A 16193-nucleotide genomic window follows, 5' to 3' on the forward strand; every position below is an offset into this window, starting at 1 on the left:
CAGCAGCACACAACATTTTTTAGAATGAAAAATTAAAGGATTAATAATAATAATAATCAATTAATAAGCAATAATATTAAGCAATAATAATTTTTTATATCTTGGATATAAATGAGGACAGTTTACAGGACTTTAGAAGGCTCGAAGCTGAGATCAGCTGGCAGAAGAGCTGCTTCACCTGTAAGCAAACTGAATGTTTTGCTTTTTAAAAGTGCAAATACTGCATTTTTATTTTGAAATGTTTTTTTTTTTCAAAATATTTGCAAATACCGTACAGATTTATTGTTTGTGATTGCTTTGTACCTGTGGATATGATGAGATAAGAACCATTTTTAATTAAGTAATAGGCCGCTTAAACAATGACAGCGCTCTCGCAGGTGCTGCAACGTTGCGACTCTCAAAACAGTTGTAAACTCTTTATCTACTGTTTGTTACAAATATAGTACTTTTAGTGTGCACACCTTTTTTTGGCATATTTGTAAAATATTCTTACAAAAATAATTTTTTAAATTACAGTGATCATTTATCCATACTTTCTCAGCAATTAAAACCCTGCTGATTTTACTTATTACCATGACTGAAAATGGCTTTTAACTTATTTACCAGACCAGCCTTTTTTTTATGTTGCCCGCCAGCATTTTTTGTGATTTTCACAAAAGTTTCACAAACTTTCCAGGAAAATGTTTTTCTATAAATATATAAACATAAACATACATCAAATGAAAGAACAGACCCTCAAACTTTCATCATATCTTCATTTGTTCTCTTTTCATAACCTCTTTTCAATGTTTCCAAAAGCTGAAATAATTGCATTTTTGTAAAGGAATTTGAAAAATTCGTTTTTGCTTTAGTTTTTTATAAATTAGGTAAGAGTGTCATATAGTGTAGAGTTCTCAACGGGCCTGAAAATTACAACCCGACCCGACCCGGCCCGTGGCTTTTAAAGCCCGGACCCGATGTAACCCGACACATCAACGTGAATTATCTGTCCGAACCCGACCCGCGGCCCGACCCCGCCGACCCCCCCTGCCTTTTTTTTCTCATACACATAGGCTATTATCATGACCAGCAGACGGGAATTCAAATCAAGCTTTAATGTTCACGCCTTTTAACAATACAAACAACTGAAACAATAAACTTTAAATATAGGCTATATAAATATGCCTTAAATAAAAATCACACAATAATAAATAAAAAGAACTCAAACATGTACCCAGCCAGCGGCTTCTCCTCCTGTAGTAGCAAGCAACGGTGAATTCACCTGCGGCAAGTTTACTTTCCTCCATCTCTTCTTCTTCAGACAACAGGGGTGCACGCAGTGATAGCAATAAGCTCCGGGGCGGATCCGCAATGGATCCGCTCTAAAGCCGGCAGCTCCGGTCTGGATCCGTTGCTGATCCGCGCCGGAGCTTATTGCTATCCCCCGCCCCTCTCTGTGATGCACGCAGCAGCCAGACCAGACTTTCTTTACGGTGAACAGCAGTAATGATTAATAATTTTTTTCACGAAGCGTAAAAGATTAAGCCCGAGGTCCGACCCGACCCGACTCATTTGCTTATATATTTGACCCGAACCCGGCCCGAATCCGCGGGTCCCGTCGGGTTTGTGTGGCCGCCCCGACCCGTTGAGAACTCTAATCTAGTGGATAATAGCAGAATTACAGATTACCGTAAAAACTCGCCAGGAAGGCCTCATTGGCAGGGAAATGTTTTCTCTTAATTGATGAGATAACTCGTCATTCGCCGAGATTGAGTTAAAGAGAACCAAAGCTTTAATGCAAAAAAGAATCATTTAAAAAATACACAAAATAAACAAATTCTTCAACTAGTTGTTTTCTTCCGATTACAAGTAATTCCATGTAAATAGAAAATCCAACATGGCTTTTGAAGTGGATGGGAGATGAGACTCTCATTGGTTTAATTCAATTCAATTCAATTCAATTTTATTTATATAGCGCTTTTCACAAAAGTCAATTGTTTCAAAGCAGCTTTACATAAATAGAAGCAGTGAAAAGCACAGAAAACGACAGATAGCACAACAAAATACATGAAAGCATGAGCAGTTAAATTTGCTGCGGCTATGACTCAATATTATAATTGCACGTATTACTAAAGCAACGTATAGAAGAGGAAGCTAGGTAAAGCCCAAAAAGGCTGCCTCCCCGGGGTGAAAAACCCCCTAGGAGAAAAAAAACCCCCGTGCTTTTATCCGAGGAAAAATAAGTCCTAGGAGGGAAAAACCCTTGGGAGAACGGAAATGGAGATTTAGCGGAGATTAAGCGGTTCTGCCGGTGATCGTTGGTCAGGTATCAGCTGGGCATAACGTTGAAGGACAGCCAGTAGATCAGAGGTGTGCCGACTTTCATATCTACCGGGACTGGGTCTGTTTGTCTCGTCCTCGGGTCGAGGACGAGACAGGGAGAGAAAAACAAAATCGTATTAGCGTAGCGGCCGTTCATATGTATTGAAGTGTCACACAGTGATGTGGTTTAACTCAGCTTAGTTCCAGACAGACTAAATATTGCGGCATAATTATGTTATCCATAGTTGAGGATTTAGCAAATTGGGGGCCCAATGCGAGGGTATATATGGTAAATAAGGGTCACCTTCCGATCTTTAAGAGAAAATGAAACCTGACGACCCGTTTGACTAAGGCCTAAAGCCCCACTGTCGTCGTTAATACAGGTTCAGTGGCAAACGGGTCTATATTGTATACCATTTACAGTTTATTGCATCTTACACTTAAAACATACCAATTACTCATAATGAGAATGGGGACAACCCTTTTAGACCATGTGCCAAGCACATCGACCATTTCTCCGGATGTTGCACTGTGCACTTCAGACCATCATTAAAATAGGGCCCAATATGACTTGCATACAGCGTACATTTACATACAAAGTGTTTTAGGGTGAACAGGTTTTTTTTTGAGAACAGTCAAAATGACAAAATGGCTTAAATAAATTTAAGCAAGAAGTGTTTAAGAAAACTTAAAAAAATACTGGTGCCAGCAAAATAAAGAAAAAGATGAACCAGCCTGATGTCACGGAAAACCGTGTGTAATTTATGAGTGAGCTAATTTGTGCAAAGTAAATTGTACAAAAACGTACAATTATTATAAAAATCAATAATGAGACCCGTCTTTAACTCCAGTGCCACAGGGATGAAAGCAAATCGTACAAAAGTTATGTATAAGCCACATTGTAAAATACATACAAATTGCCATGAGATTGTGTTGAATGCACAGTAGAATAGAGATTGACAGGAGTTTTAAAAAGAAAGCAAAAAAGTTAAGATTTATCCGTAGTGACGTGACAAGATAGAACGATTTGCACCGGACAGATGTATAAGAAAAAACATCAGAGGACGGAGCAAGGACAGTGAGATAAGACCAAAGCAGGACAGCTCTAGCACTTAAAAAAAAAATGATGAAGTCTGGGAATTAAATAAAGAATTTTCACATCTTTTGCTAAGAAACATGGCCCACGGGCCGTCCTCTCTTTTTTCACCATCAGATTCTGCTCTGAATTAAGAGTCTTAATGACCCTTTAGAATATCAAGCAAAGTCCTAGTCTGCCTTTTAAAACTACCAAAGAGACCCCAGACCAGCACATGCCCTCTTCCTTGATATTTTCTTCATTTGTTCTAGTTTTTCTATTTCCCGTCTTTATTATTTTCACAGAGTGGCAGTTATAAGTTGGCGCAGCAGGAATTCACTTTAATAAGAGAGCTTCTTGTGATTGCCGTTTTACTTATAATGTAATAAAAAGCCTGCATTGTGCTCATAAAGAAACATCAATAGGTTAAAGGGTAACACAAAGTTAAAAAAGACTAAAACTAATTTGAGACAGGGGTGCATTTAGACTTGATGCTATTTGCATTTTTGTCTACAGTAGTAGTGAGAAACGATAAATCACTTTGAGAATAACCATTGCAAAAATGTCCATTCTTTTGGTGAAATGCCTTTGTCAGATTTTTCTTTCAAACAGCTTTTGTGAAATTGTGGGTGATTGAATTGAATCAATCCTCCCCCTGCGTTCCTGAATCATGCTGCACTTTCTGTGCACTTATTCAAGCAGATTTGACATTTTGTAAATGGGCATCCCTGTGTTAAACTCGCTAACGTCATGTGGATGCTTCCAAGAATTTCTTTTCTATCTTGAATCTTTCCGTTCACTCTCATTAGATACTTTTACTTTTTTGCGAATGTATGTTGGTTCAGATCCGTTTTACAGTCTTTTCATCTCATCACTTCCCACAAGATGCTGCAAGGTCAACCATCATCGGGCGCCATGCAGGCTGCAAGGCAGCTTTGGCCGGCTCCCAGGGAGGTCTTACTTTGATAATTTAGGTAGAAGAAGACCGTGCTGTTTAAAATATAGTATAAAAGGATTCATTGTGACGTCTTATCTGCCGTTTCTGGGCTGTCGAGAGGGCTTTGAACATGCAACAGTAGTACGCGACCTCCCTCAGGGTTTTTTTGCATGGAGCCAGTCATCACAGATCCCGTTTCTGTGGGCTTTGTGCAGATAAAGCCGGCATGAAGCAGCGTCTCCAATGGCCACTGAGACGAAAGCAAGTGAGACAAGTGGAATTGAGGCATTTAAAGGACAGGATGAATGAGGTCATGGAAGGAAGAAGGAAGTAGAAGTGGTGCTTGGGGCCGATGCAATGTCCTCTCTTTTACAATCTACTCACTCCTGTGCTATGGGGTAAGAGATATTGAAAGTGTCAGGCTCGCGGTGCCAAGTCAGAAACTTGTGTCACAGAAATATAACAAATCTAAGGACATACTTGTTTACTTGCAGTGCTACTTGGTAGAGAAGACGAGCCTAAAGTATCTAATGTATCTATTAAATATGTTAGATGTAGTATCTAAAATTATTAGACCACCACCCAATGTACAGTAAGGTTTGTGCCAGCTGCCCTAAATTAACTGTATTGATGATTATCAAAATAATTTTTATGTTTCTGTAAAGGTTCATTCACCAGCAGTGGCAAGGCTTTAAACCGGTTCACGTAAAGAAAACGAAAACCAGAAACTTTTGATGTTTTGCAAGGAACAGAAACGAAACCAGAAACTTTTAAAAAATATATGTTCCAGAACAGAATCATTTATTTAAAATAATTGTAACCAGTTAATACCATTATTTTTTGTCTTTGACAAGATTATTTTGACAAGATTGCCACCAGCAAGTAGCCTCCACAAGCCCAAGTCTCTAATGCTCAATCATAAGATGTAAATATTGTAGGCTACCAAGTATCTCAAGATGTTTGTTTTTTTTAATACTAATTAGGTGTGTAACGGATTGCAGTTGATCCATGTCAGATCACGACCCACAGTTCGGCTCGCATGCGATTCGCGGATTAATATGCAAATTTAAATATGGTGAAAGTTGATCATTTGCACGCATTTCAAATCCTTGCAAATGTAAACACTTAAGTGATTTTAAACCATTTAAACACAAAAAGGCGCTAAAGTGAGCAATTTTCTGTACGCACAGACGCACATGCGGTTGAATGTGTCCGGTCCAACTCCAATCAAACAAGATTATCCCTATAAATACATTTCCCTTAAAATACATTTGGGCAGTAAAGCATTGAAAAAAAAACGTAATTTTCACTTTATGTGGAGTGACTGTTTATGCTGCATCTTCTTCCCGAAGCACCGCTTGAAATTCGTCCTCTTTCTGTGTGTGTGTGCGTGTTTAAGTGCACTCACAAGTGCATACACGGAGACACGCGTTTCAAAAAGCAAGCAAACAATCTTTCTGTTCTGGACAGGACACATATAAACAAAATGACCTTGAAATACCACAGTATTCTTTTTCTAATAAAAACATTTAAGATGTTTGACAGTAAATGACATGGCAGAAATTGTCCTTGTCTTAATGTATAATGCTGACAAATGTAAGCATGTCAGAATTACAGTTATGCCGCTTACATAATTTAGCCTTTTTTAATGTTTGATGACAAGATAGAGACTTACAGAAAATTATGTAGACTAATAATTTAAGTTTAATGTCCTTATGATCAGCCTACTTATTTGTATGGCCCACAGCTGACATGGAATGTTATTAATTGTTCGGGAACTTTATTTTTTGTTCTAACCGGTTCAGGAACGTCAATTTTAGGGTTGAATCGAAAACCGGAAATGTTAAAATACTGTTTCTGTTCGTAACAAACCAGTTGGGAAAAAATCTGGTTCAAAGCCCTGGCGGCCGGTGACTTTTCTTCTGAGGGGCGCACATTTAAAATATGTGTGTCACGTGTGTGGCTTGTCATGTCAAAGTATGTGTTCGTTGCGTTATGTAAACTTATGTGCATCACATGTCATGTCAAAATTAGTGCCTGCTGCACAAGCCTCAAAAGGATTTATGATAAAAGAGACGCTCATGTTCACAAAATCGCAAGACACTTGATACTAAACTACACATAAGATTAAGCGAGTATCTGGCAAATGTGAGCGTCTTTTAACGCGTCTGCAGCAGGCACTTATTTTGAGATAACACATGATGCACATAAGTTTAAATGACGCACTGAAAACATATTTTTAAATGACGAGCCATCGTGCTCCCTTGAAAAATAAATCACCGGCCATTACTCTTCACCAGTATGTAAGCTTTTTGTTTAATTCAGATGCCCAATTTCAGTTATTTACTTTCAGTCCCTAATAGAAAAATACGTTTTAATGGTTGAATGTTACGCTCAATTGATTTTCTGACTTCTGGGGAAGTTTAATGTGCCGGCTTAAATTTGGGTACAAAAACGAAAATTCAATTTGACATTCCTCTCTCCTCATGGTGAAATGTGAACTCTCTGAAAAGGAAAGAGTCTGCATTCAATTATTTCACAGTGCTGGATGTTCTTTGAGACAAACAGACGGGTGGTCTAAATAAACTTGTTAAGCACTGTATATAATAAAGGTATGATGCACAGTTTATGCAGTATCCATTCAATTGGTCTTTCACCAGCCACATACAACTAAATAAGTTATTGTCGTGCTACATATCTGTAAATGAGTTTTGTAATTTATACCAGGGGAGCAATACTTATTTTAACTTCTGGAGGTATTCCATTCACTTTTGAAAATGTCTTGTTTCCCTCCCCATTCCCACATTTAGTTCAGACTGTGTTTTAAGTGGCCACAGTGTGATGCCTTGTCCATACTAATACGTTTTCGAATAAAAATAGTTTTCATTTAAAAACCCTCTTCGTCCACACTAGTGTTTCCAAGCAGCTTTCAAAAGCTGTTTATAACCTCAGAAAACACTTATGGCCCTGTACTGCATATGAAATGAAAAGTTATTTTGTTCCAGCACTGAACAACAACTGGGAGTAAACAATCCATGTCCTTTAAAGAAATGTAATGTGAAGTGTGTACAATCTTTAACAATGCTATTAAACTGGTAAGAAAACAAAACAACTGCTGTACAATACTGTCTAATATTTTAGGTGTGTTTGACTTCATAAAGCACTGTGCAGACTGATCTGCGACTGACTTGAAGCAAGTGCATGCCGGTTAGAAATTTTGCATACAGTATAAACAGCAACTGAAATATTCAATATAAAGGCTTTCTATTTGCACTTTTTTACAGTTTTTCTTGATTGCTTTGATGCAGCCGTCAACTTAAACTCTTTTTGACACATTTTGTTTGCAAAAAACTCTTAACCGTGCCAAAATAATTAAAATATGCAACAAAACCAAAATTTGCCTTTAAACAACATTGCACACAAGCAGGGGCGTCAGTTTGTGTTGAAAAGTGGTGGGGACAAATTAGATCAAATGAAAAAACATTACAGCAGGATGGGAAAAATATTGAGTAACGGTGCATCAAAAATGGCAATAGTGTCAACAACAAAAAAATACTCAGCATAAAACCCTCAACAATGTTGAGTGCACATGTAACAGTACCTGCAACACCAGCTCAACCGAACAGTGCCAAAGCACCATACTGTAGAAAACAGCAGCGCGTAAAGTCACTGATTACAATGAATTTCATTATTATGTAAAAGAAAACACACTATACAACACAACATATGTGACCCTGGACCACAAAACCAGTCGTACACTGCAAAAAATGATTTTCAAGAAAATAACAAAAGTTTTTAGACCAAAAATACCAAATGTAAGTGATTTTGTGCATAAAACAAGCAAAAAAATCTGCCAATGGGGTAAGCATAAAAATCTAAAAAAAAATTCTTAAACACTAAATTCAAGAAAAATTCAAGAAAAAAATTGCTTACCCCATTAGCAGATTTTTTTGCTTGCTTTATGCACAAAATCACTTAAATTTGATATTTTTGTCTAAAAATTAGAGTTTTGCTCATCAAGAAAAAGCATCTTAATTTAAGAATTTTTAGATGTTTACTGAAAACAACACAAAAATACTAATATTTTTTTTCTTGAAAATCTGACTTTCTTTCTTAGTATTTTTGTCTTTTTTTCCAGTAGAAATATCTAAAAATTCTTAAATCAAGATGTATTTTCTTAATGAGCAAAATAAGTCAAATTTTTTGACAAAAACTATACAATTTAAGTGAATTTGTGCTTAAAACAAGCAAAAATATCTGCCAATGGGGTGAGAAATTTTTGCTTAAATTAAGTGTTTAGGAAAAAGAAATCTTATTTTTAGATATTTTTCTCACCCCATTGGCAGATATTTTTGCTTGTTTTAATCACAAATTCACATAAATTGTATATTTTTTTTATCTAAAAACTAGACTTATTTTCTTAGGTATTTTGCTCATCAAGAAAAAGGATCTTGATTTTAGAATTTTTGATATTTTTACTGAAAACAAGACAAAAATACTAAGTAAGAAAGTCATTTTTGCAGTGTAAGTCACACAGGTATTTTTTGATTGTTCAGAACATTTTAACCAAATTGTTTCAAAAAGTGGTGGGGACAAAATCAGCCATTTCAAAAAGTGGTGGGGGCATGTCCCCACCGTCCCCAGTGTAAATGACACCTATGCATACAAGTTTATAAGCTCTTTCAGTCAATCATTACACAGTGGTCAAAAAATACAAAATAGTCGAATCAGTGCACCATTGCCTGTCCATGTAGCTTCCTTCCAGTGCCATTTGTTGTCTTTCTGTATTGGCTGTGTCAAATTTGCCTTAGCTGCTGATTGGACTCCAGTTCTGACATACCCACCAAACAAGAGAAAACGTATCTCAAACCCTGGTGCACGCCGTTTCCAGGAAACCTTTCGTCCAACCCGGAAACCGTAGCAACATTTTGCGCATCGTTTTGAGCTTGAACGTGCCACAGGTTTCTTTAACTTGAAATGGCACTGCACAGACTGGCAGACGGATGACATTAAAGTACCATTGAAAGCAGAATTCTCCTTATGATTTCTTGAATCACTTTCACGGTACTTTGATGTTATCCGGCTGTCTGTTCTTGCGGTGTCAGGTGAAGTTGAACAACCCTATCATTTTCAAAACGACCCCAGCAAACAATTTTGAGTTTAATAGCCACCCAAACACAGCCCAGATGTCTAGGCTAAAACAAGGCTAAATTTGGGATGTCAGTGAAATATGTATAGACGTCTAACCAGAGCTGAAATATAAAATAAATAAAATAATTAAAGAAATTAAACCAAACTCTTCGTAAAGACTTTACATGATGGAATATTACACATCTTGCAAGATATTTTGGCAAAAATTACATGTAACTAAATTCAAGTTTATTTTTGCTAGAAGTGGGTTACTCATAGACTATATCGTGTTGCTTGCTGGGACATGCAAATTGTGTCTGGTTGCAAATACAGGCCATATGTTATGTCCTCTAATAAGCCAGGCTAATAAGGTTTATAATGTGCCCCCACCTATTCAGGTTATTCCTACTACATTAACCCCTGAATATTTATTGCAATGAAGGGAGTGACTTTCTGTTTTAAATATAGGTGTCACTCCCATAACTTTGCAGCATGCATGTGGTCGCTTCATCTTAAAGGATGATTCTTGGACTGTCTCTGCGCAGAGACAAACAGCGTTATGAATCTGCCTTGCTGAGCTCAGTCTCCTCCTGCTGATATAGCTCCATGGGGAGCTCTCGTTCATTGCGGTTTCCAGGCTGGATGAACATATTGATATGATTACTGAAAAGGGCTGCAGGCCGTCAAGCTCTCTATCTGAATCTGCTGAGCTCTGTTTCCTCCCCTCTGGTCCTGTCTGTTCTTGCCTGACCTACTCACAGAGTCCATTCACAATGTCAGTGATACACAGAGTCACAAAAACAACAACTGAGGAAACTGGGTTAATCTCGTGTAACCTGTTACCATAAAAACACAAGATGCAATTAGAAAAAAGAAATACAATTTCAAGATTTTCGCATTATTTTTATGACCGTATAAGCATGTTTTCTCTGTCAATTCTCGTTAATGTTATAATGTAAATAGTATAAATGTAAAAAAATGTAGAAAATAAATGTAGAAAGACAAATTTATTATTTAATGTCTAAGGTAAGGCTGTAACAATATACCATAATTAAAATAACAGTGATAATGAAAGTCATTATTACCGATATTGTGATTTTGTAAATAATTCAGCAGCTATTTAAAAGAGCCACAATGGAAACAGACTTTCTCTTTTTTTTAAACAAAATAAACAATACTAAAGATGAATTTGAATGATAGTGTTGTTTATTTATAAACAAAAATCCCAATAGATTTTCTGATAATATTGTTACTGTGAGTTCCTTTGGACACAATAAGGGGCCGATCACACAGAACGTGTTTATGGCAGGCGCCTTTTTTGAATAAAATTTTATGGTCAGTGAGTGTTACGCTCGCTGTTTATCCGCATCAAACGCCTCGTGTTTTGGCCGCCTCCCGCGCCATGCGTTTTTGAAGGAGCACTCTAAATGGAAAACCGTCTGACGCTATCTGCGTTTTTTCCATTGTCCATTCGAATAAGAGGGGAGGTGATTTACAGCTGCTTGGAACTACGCCTGTGACAGTGGCAGTATTTTACCACTGGGGTGGCAATGCACCAATTCACTGCAGTGGTGCGGTGGATATAAAATGTGTTTGTGGGGGGGGGGGCACGCACATTGTTGCATAAAGGCTTGTATATAACGCATACATATATTTTAAAATGTAAACGATGATCAGATATGTTTTTAACAAACGTGCGTGTTCACATGCGGCAGTTTCTTTTTCCTCCGGTGGTTGCTCTTCTCAAAGTCAAGCAATGCTTAGGTAAATAAGCAACGACAGACCATTGAAAAGGAGAAAGCGGGATTGTTGCGTTTTCCGTGTGGTTTTAGGAGTGAAATGTGAAACAGATGACCATATGTGCTTGGCCATTTCGGTGGGTGCTCGAGCCCAGCCCCGGAGCACCCACGGGATTGGCGCCTATGTGCAAAACAACACTTGGTTCAAGTAAGAAATCTTTTTGGGGTTATAATGTTTGCAGCCGTGCTGAAAACGTGCTGTTATGATGTACTGGTAACACAGATTTTTTTACTTTTTTGCAACCTTGAGTGTGAGAAAGAGAGAATTTCTTGCCTAGTTGTTTTGCCTTCCAGGCAGCGGGTCATCACTGATAACGGTTGCCCCCCTTGCAAATAGTGCACTAACTTTGAGTTTGCTGGCCGTTTGTGTTCACACAAACTTGAAGACATCTTTGGGCGGTGGTGGTTCAGTGGTTCATGTAGGTTGTCTACAAATCAGAAGGTTGGTGGTTCAATCCTCGGCTCCACCTGACCAAGTGTCGAGGTGTCCTTGAGCAAGACACCTAACCCCAGCTGCTCCTGACAACCTGGATGGTGCCTTGCATGGCTGACTGAGTGTGAATGGGTGAATGTGAGGCAACTTGTAAAGTGCTTTGGATGGCCATAAGTCTGTTAAAAGCACTATATACAAGCAGTACCTTTACCATCTTGCTGTGCAAAATTGTCATTTATATTTTTCATTTTTTGTGACGTACATACCACCGCGGGTCGCACTTCACCACCGTAGTTGTGTGGTGGTCACAGCCCTACTTGGAACAACCGGAGACTGCACTCACTCATGTCTAATGGGTGTTTGTGCACCACTCCCCCTTGATTTAGGTCAAAGCAAGCACCCTCTTTATAAAGTTTCTGCTAATATGACAGTTAACAGCAAAAATCAGAATTTGATTGACAGGACAGCTGCCTTGGTGGTTGCCAAGGAACATAAAAAGCCACACGCAGTGATGTTTTTTAAAGTGACCAAAAAAAGGCAGTGCAGCACGCCTTGCGTTTTCAAACGTTTCCAAAATGTGTATGGTGTGATCGCCCCCTTAGTGTGTAGTAAAGTCTGATATTGTGAAGGCCCTTGTGTAATCATGAAAACACTGTATTTTTAGAGGTTTGGCGTTCTTTGCTCACTTTGCGTTAGCAGGGGCAAAGGTCATAGGTTTGATTCCATTACACACACACTGATGAAATGTATGCACTTTAAGTTGCTGTGGATAAAAGCTTCTGCCAAATGCATGAATGTAAATGTGTAATCGATGGTGTAGGCAAAATGTATTGCAATGCTAAACACATCTCCTTATTTGCTCCTGTTCTGAAAACCCATTAGAGATTCTTAAGGGGTCCCATGACAAATTATTCCTACGGGTGGGTCTATAAATTGATGTCATCACTGAACAGCTCTATTTAAGTGTAAACCTTAAACCAAAAATCTCAATACTCCCAAAACAGGCTTTGTTTTATTTTTTATTTTGAGTTTTTTTTGTGATTCACCCAATTAGAGCAAAAAGCCTGCACATTCATTACCTTACAAAGCCCTGCACAGATTTTCTGAAAGCGGCTTTTTTAATTAAGTGAATGAGTGGGTGGAATGTGGAGGAAAGTGGGGAGAGGGGTCAATCAATGAATAGGAGAGTATTATACATCCCTAGAGAGATGCCAAAGAGATAGAGGAGGATGAGTGACCACGGTCATCAGGGAATGAGGGATGACAGCCCGGAGAGGTGGGCAGAGAGAACAGAAAATACAAGAACAAGGAACTGCTCAGCGAATACATTTATGACAGAAGTGATTATCTTTAAAATCATATAAACACAAGAATAGACACTTGATTCACTTTCTATAAGAAATGCAGAGTCTTAAATCAATTCCTATTTGAATAATTGATAGTTGAACCACTTTCTATAAGAATAACTGACTGTTAAATCAATTTTTGTAATGATTGATTGAATCTCTTTTTATACTCAAAAGGATGAAATGTCCTATTTTCAGAAAACAGAAACAGTCAGTTTTATACACAATGCGAATGTTCATTCTAAAATCTTTATGTTTTGCTGTATGTGTGTCTAGAGAAAAGGGTTGGGAAACGATGGGCCTTCTGATCCCGAGTTTTATTCTGTAATAACACGAAGATGAAAAGAGGAAAATAAAAAAAACTTTCACTTTAAGACATGTTTGAGCACACAATGTTTTTTTAGTTTTCATTACTGAGCCGAAATGAGAGACACAATCATTATTGTTTTCTTCTATTGGGAGTCTGCCGTAGAGAGTCTGATGGATGCCTTGTTGCCACAGCAACGTGGCCCTTTCAACTGAATCTTTCAGCAGTACAACACATGTTACATATATCCGGCCCTTGACTTCTAAACCAGTTGACAGTTGATGGGCAACAAAGCCACCAACTATGTCAGTCAGTGAAAGAAGGACAAAAATAACTAGTTTGTTTATAGCTATGGAGCTGCAATGGGGTTCTCTGCATATTTAATTTGGGCTTCAACTTTTTCTCAAAAGCTTTCCTAAAATTCCTCAGCATGGATAAAGTTATAAAGGGCAAAACTGACGTTTGATTGTAGGTCTTGGGATCTAAGTAAAAAAGTTTACTTTAAAATGCACTTTTAATGTAATGTCACTTTGAATTAAAGAGTCTGTCTGATGCATATAGACCCCCTTTCGCCTTCAGAACTGCCTTAATTCTACGTGGCATTGATTCAACAAAGTGCTGAAAGCATTCTTTAGAAAAGTTGGCCCATATTGATAGGATAGCATCTTGCAGTTGATGGAGATTTGTGGGATGCACATTCAGGGCACGAAGCTCCCGTTCCACCACATCCCAAAGATTCTCTATTGGGTTGAGATCTGGTGACTGTGGGGGCATTTTAGTACAGTGAACTCCTTGTCATGTTCAAGAAACCAATTTGAAATGATTCGAGTTTTGTGACATGGTGCATTATCCTGCTGGAAGTAGCTGTCAGAGGATGGCTACATGGTGGACATAAAGGAATGGACATGGTCAGAAACAATGCTCAGGTAGGCCGTGGCATCTAATGATGCCCAATTGGCACTAAGGGGCCTAAAGTGTGCCAAGAAAACATACCCCACACCATTACACCACCACCACCAGCCTGCACAGTGGTAACAAGGCATGATGGATCCATGTTCTCATTCTGTTTACGCCAAATTCTGACTCTACTATCTGAATGTCTCAACAGAAATTGAGACTCATCAGACCAGGCAACATTTGTTCAGTCTTCAACTGTCCAATTTTGGTGAGCTCGTGCAAATTGTAGCCTCTTTTTCCTATTTGTAGTGGAGATGAGTGGTACCCGGTGGGGTCTTCTGCTGTTGTAGCCCATCCACCTCAAGGTTTTGCGTGTTGTGGCTTCACAAATGCTTTGCTGCATACCTCGGTTGTAACGAGTGGTTATTTCAGTCAAAGTTGCTCTTCTATCAGCTTGAATCAGTCGGCCCATTCTCCTCTGACCTCTAGCATCAACAAGGCATTTTCACCCACAGGACTGCCGCATACTGGATGTTTTTCCCTTTTCACACCATTCTTTGTAAACCCTAGAAATGATTGTGCGTGAAAATCCCAGTAACTGAGCAGATTGTGAAATACTCAGACCGGTCTGTCTGGCACCAACAACCATGCCATGCTTAAATCACCTTTCTTTTCCATTCTGACATTCAGTTTGGAGTTCAGGAGATTGTCTTGACCAGGACCACACCCCTAAATGCATTGAAGCAACTGCCATGTGATTGGTTGATTACATAATTGCATTAATGAGAAATTGAACAGGTGTTCCTAATAATCCTTTAGGTGAGTGTATAACCACCATACCATTGCAGTGATTTGGTGCATTACCGTTGCAGTGGTAGGCCTAGGTGCAACTACAATGCAGAAACTTGTTCAATGTATCATGCATTTATGCATTTGGCAGACACTTTTGGCCAAAGCTTGCATTGCATTAAAAGCTATACATTTATTCACCAAGTGTGTGTTTCCTGGTTTCAAACCCATGACCATTTGCAGTGGAAACTATATAGGCAACTTTCTATTGCAAGCTAATAGCAAACATAGACTGTTGTAGTCTGTCACCTTAGTTATGCTTTACAGTAAGTGTGAAGATCTGTTGATGCTTCAGAAGAGAGGAATATTCTTGTCTGTGTATTGATTATGAGCTCTACTCCAGACACTTATTTGTTCCCATGTGTTTTTGCTTCTTTAATTAAACTCTTGATTTAATGCTCTCACTCCATTACTCACTTCACACACTGTATTAGAGTACATTATGAGAGAAATGTGTGTGCATGTGTTTGTGTTTCTATGCCCTTGTCTGAGGCAGAACTGTTAACGACCCACTAAAAGAATCTCTGAATATGTAATCAATGTTAAACTTACAATTATCAAAGACTGAACTTAATTAGTTTAACTTAATCTCAATGATGTGAACATGGGTGAAAATTAAATTATTTTACTTATTTGGTTTGAGCAGGTATTTTATATTTTTGTCTTGTTAATGGGTGAAATACATTAAAGGGACACTCCACTTTTTTAAATATGCTTATTTCCTAAGCTCTCGTAGAGTTTAACATTTGATTATTACCGTTTTGCAATCCATTCAGCCAATCTTTGAATATGGCGCTAGCACTTTTAGCGTAGCTTAGGATAATCCATTGAATCTGATTAGACCATTAGCATCACGCTAAAAAATAACCAAAGAGTTTCGATATTTTTCTTATTTAAAACTTGACTCTTCTGTAATTCCATCGTGTACTAAGACAGATGGAAAATTTTAAATTGAGATTTTCTAGGCCGCTATGGCTAGGAACTATAACCATAGGAACTATGGTTATATATATATATACTTTGCTGCCGTAACATGGCTGCAAGAGGCGCAATGATATTACGCAGCGCCTAAAATAGTCCCCTTGGTAACTTTCAATAGCAGAGGACTATTTTCGCGGG

The 16193-nt window shown here is 38.2% G+C and overlaps 1 protein-coding gene across 2 annotated transcripts in view; it reads left to right on the top strand.

The window, feature by feature from the left end:
* tmem121aa (transmembrane protein 121Aa) overlaps nucleotides 1–16193 on the top strand; it is a 40306-nt gene that overhangs the window by 15085 nt on the left and 9028 nt on the right. The window lies entirely within an intron of this gene.

The sequence above is a fragment of the Paramisgurnus dabryanus genome, chromosome 17, assembly GCF_030506205.2.
Source record: "Paramisgurnus dabryanus chromosome 17, PD_genome_1.1, whole genome shotgun sequence".
Taxonomy (NCBI): domain Eukaryota; kingdom Metazoa; phylum Chordata; class Actinopteri; order Cypriniformes; family Cobitidae; genus Paramisgurnus; species Paramisgurnus dabryanus.